Genomic DNA, 8836 nt, shown 5'->3' on the forward strand with positions numbered 1-8836 from the left:
ATTTAGTTTCTAGACATACATTATTTAATCTAAAATTAAGGTAAAACCGGTAAAAGAATAAAAAATATTAAGATAGTAGATCGTAAATTCGTAAATCCAATAATAATTTTATTTTATTAATACATCCAAATTCAATTTGATTATATTACATACAAATATTTTTATATTATAATTAATTACTATGACAGAATTTAAAATTAATAACACAATTAACTTGGTAGTATGAAAAGAAAAATAAAGAACACTGATCTCAAATTCACACTTAGTAATCAGTAACATTTATGAACATTTTCAATTCTACTTTATTTATATCTAAAACAGATTCCTGAATGTTTGGTGAGTTATTTGATTTTTTTTTAAGGCTGGCAAAATCTTATTAATATCAATATTTCTTAACAAATCCGGTTTCTTCATTTTCAGTTAATTTATTATTAATCTAGCATCAGCTTCTACAGCAGTAGTATGTACAATATGTAGTATGTTTCATCTGTGTATAACAGGCGCACCTAACAATCAATTATATATTAATTTTTTTATTATATAATTTATGATTGAAATATATAACTATAATATATTATATTATATTATTGACTGTAAACAAAATACCCTTATTTTCCATCACTTGTTGGTGGTAAAAATTATGAGTCGACATGTGTAGCATATTGTTTACCAGAACTGCAAGTAATTTTGTTGCATATTATGTCTTTTTCTTTAGCAAACTTACATTTGCAGTGATAACAGATTCTACACTGAACAATCGATAAAATTAATAAAATATGTACATAATGGTGTTACAATAATTATCTAAGTCTAAACTACAAATGCAACTTGGTCACCATATGAGTACTTCAGTCATTTGGTTTACACTCATGGTTCTAACTAGTACTTCTGGAGATTTTTCTAATTGATCACATCTGTATAGGAAATGACTTTCTTCCTGACATTGCCTAAAGAAATTACATTTTTTTATTTGCACATATGATAGACAAAAGTACCAATAATAAATAATCATAATATTAGTTAATGTTTTGAAAATGAAATATAGTAAAATCTTATAACACACAAACAACAGGAGTCATAAAATTGGAATGCCATTTAAAAAAATTAAGTTCTATTTTTAAAATTATTTAGAAGTTTAAAATTCATAAAATTTTCCCTCAAAACTATTATAATTATTTGGTTGTATGTAATTTAAAATAATATTAACTATTGACTTTTGAAAAATGTAGATGGTTTGGGCTTACAATATTCATACTATATTATACATCTTTCATTGTTTAACAATTACAGTGCATATATTATAATATCATAGATAAATAATTATATTGATCACTAGTTTCCAAATTGTCATCATCTCTTAAAATTTTTATGGAGTTGTAGAGTAAATTGTAAATATGTGCAAAATTATTATAAATAATTACATATTATTATATTAAACAGTATTGTATATTTCATCAACTGCAGAAAAGCCATTTTATCGATAGCGGTTCAACTATATTACGACACGAGTTTTATTGTACAATTGTATTTTATTTATTTGGTTTTATTAAATATAAAATATATAATGCATACCGTTACATTATTAAAAATATTTTATAGATTCTGAGTGGACCGATGAATGTATTGATTTTACAATGATGTGTTTTTTTTTAATTTTTTATTTTTGTGTCTGTCATCATCTATTAGGACAGTAAAAATGCTTAGATTTTCTCCAACAGTATCTTTTTTGATAGGAAAGTGAATCTAGTTGGTACTTTGGCAATACAATTTTGACAAAATACGGAAAAATCACGAAAATTAGCAAATTATTTTGAGTTGAGAATTCATAAAAATTTTTCTTTTTAAATCTAAGATTTGAAAATGTAATATAAGATTACTCATAAGTTTGTCTACTTTTATCAAAAAAAGAAATGTCTACAAGAAACTTAAATTAAATTTTTATGAGCGTCTGAAATTTATATTTTTATAACATTTGATATTCACTCGATTTCTAATGTAACAATTTTCTTATTTTATTGTAATTAAAAAACGAAAAACTGTAGATACTTGAAAAATTCACTGAATGTTTATATTAGCATTTTCTATACACCATAAAATTTTGAAAATATTTTGACTCTTTTTGAGCTGTTTACTGACATTGTCAGTTTTCAATTGTTTTCAATTTAATATAAGGTTCCTGATATATCGTTCTAATAGCAGTTGAAAAATATTAAAGATACATAGGCACAATTTTTTTTTATAAGCATTTAAAAATCAAATTTTGACAACATTTATTAAATTTATAATTTATTAATTATTTTGTAGTTAAAAATGTATAAAATGTTTAACTTCTATGACTAAGGATTGAAAATTTAAAACAAGGCTCCACGTAAATAGGTTATATATAAATTACTTTATTCACAATAATATCATCAAATATACTTGGTAATATCATAGGCTGACTGACCGTTTTCCTTCAGAATCGTTTTTCTTATACAATGATATTATATCATCAAATTTAACACCATCCATTACAGTAACCCACTTGTAACCTACTATACAGCAGAGTGACATCCACTTATCCACCTTTTTTTTTTATCTTAATTCCAAATAAATATAATGTAAAATTTATGAAACCAGTGGTTCAAAAGTTATAGCGTTAAAAATTTCAAATTTGTGATAGGGTGTTAAACATAACTTAGGCTTATCAATATAACTCAACTAATAGTTACTCAAAATATTTATTTAGAAATTAGAAGAAAAAAAAGAAACCTATGCTGAAAGTGGAGTTTTAATATTCTTCCAGTCTGAACCATTTGCTGTGCTAATATTAACACCAATCATGAAACGAGCCCATGACTTACCTCTATCAAAAAAAATAGTATTTGTTGACTCAATAAGTTCATGAGATCCACAGAACCATTGTGTAACTTTTTTATTGACACCATGTGCAGCTGCTCCTTTAGGTGTGATAATTACATGGTTAGAGTGAAAAAGCATATAAAAGTGGATTCAGTCTAATTAAGAATAATGTAAGAAATGCATTTGGAGAACAAGGCTATCCTTCTATATTTTTAACTGATAACTCTGATGCCGAAATAAATGCTTTAATGACAGTATGGCCAAATTCAACTTCACTTATATGTATTTTTCACGTTATGCGAGTAGTTTGGAGATGATTACATATAGAATAGCAAATTTTTTTGGGTTTTCCAATGAAAGAAAAGCTACAGCTTGCTTATATTTTGAAAGCATAATCAAGAAAAGTAATTATGTTACAAAAGATAAAATTACTGTAAAAAATGAGCATTACCATGTTCCTAGTCTAGGCGTAGACCAGGGATAACAAGAGGTAGCAAGTGTTTACCATCAGGTAGTTTATAATAATAGACATATTACAATAATATTGTGCCTTAACAAATTTAATTATGTTGTAGGTAGACCAGCTTTAAGTGATCATTGTACATCTAAATCTGGTTTTTTCGTGTGTTGTTTTTTTATTTGTATATTATTTGTATGTTTGTTTAATTTAGTTTTTGTACTTCCGCAGCCAACTCTGAAAAAACGATATCTGTACCCACCCCATTATATGAACTGACATACCAAGACTGGATTGCACTAATAAATAATTTAAACCAGCAAGGCTACATCTTGGATGAAAGCTTTGATGTATCTATTTATCTTTAGATTATGATGGACCACGTCTGACAATGGAAGAATTAAATGCTATCACTTAAAGAAGGATCTTCAGAGAGCCGCGGAGGAAAATGTAGTTTACATTTGGAATTTATTGGAAAATAAATATTAGAATTTTTATAAAATAAATACATAAATATTATCTTCTTTTTTTTTTTGATTCCTTATACACATTTGTTTTGTTCTGGTTTAGCTATATGTACCCATTATTTTAATATACATATTATTCTATTGGACATAATATTATTATTATAGGAAGTCCGAAATACAAATACACTTAACTCGGTAATAAATGGGCATGTTTATCTATTATTAAACATTTTGGATTTTTACTTAAGTATATAATAAGTGCAAACTGTTGACTGTTTTGATTAATATATATAGATAATAATGAAATAGGTATAAGATTATACTTTATCTATCTCAAAGCTGATCGTATTACCCTCATACGAATGACTCTCACCTGCAACGACTATTGGAACTGTGATGTTCCTTATAGAAGGTATAATAATGTAAAAAAAAGTATTGGTTAAGTTAATTTTAAAAAAGAATTCGCTCACGTTCTTTTATAATTTATTTTTACAATCTGAGCGGTTGTTATGATGAGATTGTGTTATTACAATATGTAGGTGTGTATATATTATGTATGTGTGTACTTAGCAAATTAATGGACAGCTAGGTAACTCAAATAAATAAATGGTAACTAAAATTGTGTAGTGCACTATAGGTAATAATATATGATAAATATCAAACAATATAAAGATAATAATAATAGGTATGCAGCCCTTCAAATAATATAATAATATAATAATGGCACGACAAATAATAAATTATAATATATTGATAAACAAATTGGCCTGTTTAGCACTACTAATTTAAATATAATATTAGCAATAATAATAACTCACAGTTTGTCGATGTTCAGCTGGTCAGCCGCTACCGGGACTTGCAATGATAGTAAAAATGATGACATAATTCACACACGTAAAAAAGATGTACAACGGTGGCGATTAGCACACTCAAACGAATATAATAAAAATGCATGATTTGCGGTCGCAAAATACAAATAAGAAAAAGTATAAAATAATAATAGGTAATATTATTATTGAAAATAATATTATAATACCGTCCGTGGCGATTAACACACACGGCTGATAGCCACAATATAGCTATATGAATTATACAAAGGTAATTTTCTAGGTGGCGATTCGCGCGCGCATTAAAAAAATATAATATTAGGTACCAGATAAAAGTATAAAACGCAATCTTTTTGTAACGCACATAAAAATAAAATTAAACGGTGATTTGCGTTCGTTGGACTGCAATAGTACAAATTATATTAATTTACGACGATTTGCGAACGTTAAATACGTGAAGCCGCGTTGACCGTGTGGAACTGCAGGCCGTGTTAAATGTTAATTGTTTCTCGTTCAAGCGAGACGGTGGGGGCTGATAGCACGTCGCGCACAATCTACATACGTATTATCATTGATTATAAATACTAGTATTTATAATCAATGGTATTATGTAACTCACATCTGACACGAACAATTATAAACAAAAATAAAACGATCAGTGGCGTATTTACCAGAACCACTCCGAAAAAAAAAAAGAAAACTAAACGTTCTTACATATTTGCATACCCCGATATATGTAGGCGCGCGCGGACATGATTTTTTTCCGTGAACAAAATATTTATATGAAATTTAGTTTAAAATAAGCTAATAGACGCGGCCAAACGCCCAAAAAGCCGCCGTCACGCGTAACTAAACTAAACTTTTCCTTGGATTGTTTGTATAAATGGTATTAATGCAGCGGTTCTCAACCTTTTATATCCGCATACCACCTACACAGTTTGAGAATTTTCATGTACCACTTGTCACGTGACCAAATAAAGATTATTTTTTTGCTTATCAAAAACGAATACGTTATTTTACACGTATGGACATTTATTTTAACTACAAAATTATGATAATATAAGCATTTAATACATAAAAAAACCTGGCGGATGTGAAACATCAAACATTTCCTTATGGTAATAATGTTGAAAATTGAAACGCCACGGTCGAAGGGTAGTCGACATATTCTATAACATTGCCCTGGTCCATGGTTGAAATATAAATATAAATATTTCAACCATGTCCTGGTCGTCGGTGTCGACTACTCGTCCACAAATATAGTGTTCACTTTGATGGTTCATAGTTTTGATTGGCGATGAGATAACGTTTTCAAATATATTATAGGCGATCAGTTACTGTCTCAAGAATCTAATGGTATAAACTATTATATATCTAATTGGTTTTTATTGATTATTTTAAGTGTGAGTATTTTAAGTGTAAAGTATTTATTTTTTCGCCGAAATGACGATGTCTTCGAACGTCGATAACAATAAGTAATAACATACCATAATTATTTACTCTATTATTGTTGTTACGTCTGGATATAATTAATTTAATAACATTAATAATATTTTAACGTAACATATCTTGTATACAGCATGTTTCTTCAATATACAGAATGATTGAAAAATATAAAATTATTTTCATCACTAATTATTGAATTTATTTTTGAAGTAAAAATTATTACGAGCAGTACCATCAGTATTTATATTTTATTTACTTCTGCTCTTTAATTATTTTTACATCAATGAGATTATTTATTATTAATTATATACAGAGGATATATTATATAGATTGCAGAGCGCGGGTCGTCGGTGTCGGTGTCGACGAATATTCGACGTATTTTCGGCGCGGCGATAAGGGCTACGCGCCGATAATAGCCGCGGAGCTCAACGTGATAAATACATAATAATATTATACTGATATACCTATATTATAAAGCAGCGCGTGAGTACGCTGATACCACGGACTAAGATATAATGGACTTGAAACGAGCAGGTTATCAGTGACCCTCAAATGTTTCGGCCAAGGTGGATGGATTTATAAATCCACCTTGGTTTCGGCGGCTCATTAAGATGGGGAGTGGTGGTGTCGAAACATTTGTGGACCGTTCATCTACTACCCTCCAACCTTTTCGATACCAGTCCAGTATATCTTAGTCCGTGGCTGATATTTATAACTTATACATCATAGACGTAGACCTAAAGGTCTATGTTATACACAACACAAGTATTAAGATAGCTCATACCGCGCGTGGTTGCGATACACCGACAAAACTGGAGAGGCGCAGAGCAAGTATTATAGTGGCGAGCGTATGCGTGCGGAAAGAGGAGATCGCCGAGCCGAGGCAGATTAAGAGGATGTCAGCGCACTATCTATTTGTTTTCTCTCTCTGACCCACGCCCAACATAGACAAAAGGCATTTGCGCAGAATCGTTTTTTTCTATGTTTTTAAGTAATTTCAGAGTAAAACAACCCATTACAATAAAGATAGAGAGTAATATTTTAGAGGGAATGACATATTGATTTTATATTTTATTGTTATTTGACTTTATATTCGACTTTCAAAATAAACAAAAAAATGTTGTAAATTTAAATTATGTTTAAATCGTTTTGAAACAATATTTAGAGGAATCGATATGTCATTCCCTCAAAAATATTATTCTCTATCTTTTTTGTAATGAGTGATTTTACTCTAAGATTACTTAAAAACATAGAAAAAAACGATTCTGCGCAAATGCATTTTGTCTATGTTGCGCGTGGGCTAGAGAGAGAAAACAAATAGTGCTCTGAATCCTCTTAAGCCGACGAGCCGACAATACACGACGTATTCCGCGTCGTAATACGCCCGTCGTGCATAGCTGCTCCGATACGGAATACGCAACAGTCGGCCTCACTCCGTACCTTGTCATTAGATGTTTCACATCAAAAAGAAAATTAAATATGTACAATATAGTTTTTTATATTATTATTAATATCAAATAAACCAAATAATATTTTTTTTTGATCCATTCCAATTTTTTTTATAAAAAGGGATTTTCTTAGCACATCACTTACGAGTTTTCCACGTACCACAGGCCGAGAAACGCCGTATAGTGTATTACCACTTTATAAAATACCTGTATCCGTATGGTCGTATTAGATAAACATCAATATTCCTCGTAACAGTCCAAACATTCTCATCGCAATAAATTGAAGACGCACACCGTTCTCCAATAAGATATTTCTACAGAAAGCTATTATTAATCTATTTGAATTTTTGTTTTGTATACAAGGCAATTTGTCGTAGAATCATTTACTTCATGTTTGTATTTCCTTACCGAACGACGGCGGCGCAACGGCTACAAGAGCAGTTCATATTTCTTCAATACAAATATAAAATAGATAATATATATTTCGTATGTAACTATCAAATAGTATAATATAATAAATTAGTAAATAATAATAATAGCTCATTGATCTGATGTGAGTCGTAAGGAATATATTATCATTGATTATAAATACTAGCATTTATAATCAATGATATTATTTTTTATAATAACATAAAGCATTAATGTAATCTGCGGCGTCAACTGCGACAATCATTTTCTGCATAGATTGCGAGTGATATAGACGATTGTTGTCTTAATGTCATATTTCTATAATTTAAAATTATAAACCTTTAATTAGTTTTACGTATTAATGAGAAGTTGACAACATTTTAAACTGCTATCGAAATAATATCAATTGTTAACGTGTTCTGAGAATAATTTATTATTAATATTCGACTATAGAGGTACGGGACATAGGTATTTCACTATTTCAATATTCATATACAACCTAGTATACAAAATCATATTATTTATTCTTTAAAAATCTATCCGTATAGCTCTATCTATACTCTGTGTTTCTGAGATGTGTGTCGGTCCATAAATGTCTCTGATAGAAAATGCATAGTTATCGCACAGAATCGTCTTGCAAATCAACGAATCCGCTGATTTTTTTTTACTTACCTTTTTTATAAATTAGTTAATATATAGAATATTTATTTTTAAATACAATGGTCTCTAATTTATGATATGGATACAGATTAGACAAAACCTAACGTCATTTCATAATTATTTATTAAGTACTTTAAAATTTATTTTTTTATTTTTGTTATAGTTGTTTGCTTGTATCTATTGTTTGAAATTGGATTAAATATGTCTAAATAAAAAAATAAAACAAAATTTATTGAAATCATTTCTAACAATTGCACCAGTTACGTGTCCATCAGATCAGAC

At 28.9% G+C, this 8836-nt stretch overlaps 1 long non-coding RNA gene across 1 annotated transcript; it reads right to left on the reverse strand.

The window, feature by feature from the left end:
* Positions 1-324: 324 nt before the first annotated feature.
* On the reverse strand, positions 325-5051 carry LOC132936858 (uncharacterized). Its single transcript, XR_009663550.1, has 3 exons — positions 4584-5051; positions 607-947; positions 325-506 (listed from the first exon to the last, which is right to left on the reverse strand). It is a non-coding gene; the product is annotated as an uncharacterized LOC132936858 (long non-coding RNA).
* Between the last annotated feature and the right edge of the window lie 3785 nt (positions 5052-8836).

This window comes from Metopolophium dirhodum, chromosome 1, assembly GCF_019925205.1.
Source record: "Metopolophium dirhodum isolate CAU chromosome 1, ASM1992520v1, whole genome shotgun sequence".
Lineage (NCBI taxonomy): Eukaryota > Metazoa > Arthropoda > Insecta > Hemiptera > Aphididae > Metopolophium > Metopolophium dirhodum.